The sequence below is a fragment of the Branchiostoma belcheri genome, unplaced genomic scaffold (assembly GCF_001625305.1).
Source record: "Branchiostoma belcheri isolate BF01 breed outbred unplaced genomic scaffold, Haploidv18h27 scaffold308, whole genome shotgun sequence".
Taxonomy (NCBI): Eukaryota; Metazoa; Chordata; class Leptocardii; order Amphioxiformes; family Branchiostomatidae; genus Branchiostoma; species Branchiostoma belcheri.
In genome coordinates this window covers 35,577-37,687 of record NW_017803919.1, presented here as the reverse complement: position 1 = coordinate 37,687, position 2,111 = coordinate 35,577, and positions in this window count along the sequence as shown.

Here is a 2,111-nt window from a genome sequence, read left to right as displayed (position 1 = left end):
TTATTGGTGCAATTGCAGCAGTTATTACCAAATCTTTATAACATTTAATGCATACTACTCTCATGTCCCTAATAAACATACCCCCCGGAATAAACATACCCCCCGGACAAATCTTCAAAGTCTAATATACATACCCTCCGGAATAAACGTACCCCCCGGAAAATGACCAAATTGACAGGTGAACGGTACTAAAGTGTGCTCTTTATTTCAATACCAATGTATGGGCAAATCTTTCACTGTTACTTTTGATTAGGAATATAAATATACTGTACTAGTACTCAACAAACAGTGTCGACATTACTGTCATATTACACCACTAGCAATAGGGGTGGGTACCAGTTCGGCTCTTCCAGGTCCAGAGGATCAGGTCCAGGTCCGGACCTGTACCTGTACCTGATTCTGAATACCGGAGTTTCAGTACCGAATTCTTTTTGCTAAATGATCATTGCTAAATACAATATAACGTTAAGTATATGTAACCACTACAATTAATTTTCTATTTTTATTTTTATTTTTCTATTTTTATTTATTTTCTATTTATTTTCATTTTATTTTTTATTCTGTTTTATTTTATTTCATTTAATTTTATTCTATTTTATCCGTTCTATCCGAACAAGCATTCGAGATTAAATAAAGGCTTACTACTTACTACTACTACTACTACTCTCCTCTACTGCTAGAGCTACTAAAACTTCAGACCGAATATATTAAACATTTTAATTCGCCCCTCTAGCGGTTTGGGCCAAATTGCAGCTTTCCAAAAAAAATCCAAGATGGCGGCGGCAGATCGGCGCCTCTCGGCGATTGCCGATTTCATTGTATTTTCCTTGGTCTTTTCCGCGATTCAAGCAAAGAAAACAAGTTGACCACAAGAACAAAAGAGTAATACAGCACTGGGAATCTAATGGTCCGTTTTGTTGGGCGGTAATTTCTCATTTCAAGTGAATATTTACGTGCGTCACAGTGATTAATTCACCAATCAAAAGCGACATCTTGCGACTTAAGCAAATATGGAAGGTTAATGTACATAATTTATGTCATTGATTTATTGGTCCAATTACCGCAGCTATTAGCGAAATTCTAGAACCTTAAATGCATACTATGATATAAAACAATGGTTTTGTGGTAAACAGCATTTCCTTTTTTTTAGCAACTTCGTTGTATAAGAATAACGACACTATCATCCGGTAGCTCGACCCCACAAAGTAAAGTATACACGCAGCACACCAGTTTCAGAGGCCAAGATGGCCTCAACTTAGTTTTCCGCATATTTAATAAATTATCGAAATGAGCCACGCTGGTTAACGCGAGATAAGGGCTGTCACGTGTCATTTTTCACGAGATCAAGATGGCGGACTGCATGGCAACCATTGCTTCCCTTGCTGTGGGATGTGGTTACTAAGTAGTTTTCTTGACAGGAACACCATGAATCATGTCAAAATACATGCCTAAGTAGAAACAAGACCCTTCCCTAATACAGACACCAGACACACATGGTCTTTGGGGGGTTTCCCCTTGAGTAACACCCACTCATGTACAGGGGGTGCTGCCGGGAGGTCATTTCACCACATGGTCAAATCAGGGTAATTTACCAGCCATTTTCATTATTAATGCCAGTTTTGCCACTTATAATCTTACACACATCTTAAACCTCAACTATTTCACTACTTATTTTTCATAGTCATCATTTGGTCAGGATCCCAGGTTTTCTGTGAGGGTCATTCTAAGTTCGGCATATTGGACCATGTGGTCCCGGCCTGGAGCCACTTAGATGCTACTTTGATATTTGTTTGCCTAGTATTTCTGTACCCAAAGGAAGCCATTCTTCTTGAACTGATTTTTAACTCAGAGGAACGAAATATCCTTCCGCGAGGAGGTTTTACTATGGTTCGAAACATTTCTGTCAGCAGCTGTTTCTCGCGATCGGCTGGACGGATTTGTCTGTGGTTCGGTATACGTATTGATGTTGGGCTGCAGATGATGCAGAACGTTTTTGTTTAATTGCATATGTGTTTATGGGCGTGGAAATAAAAGGTTTTTAAGTGCTCCGGACATGAGAGATTATGTAAATATTGTACAATGAATGCAGTGGAAAATGAAACACATTTTTG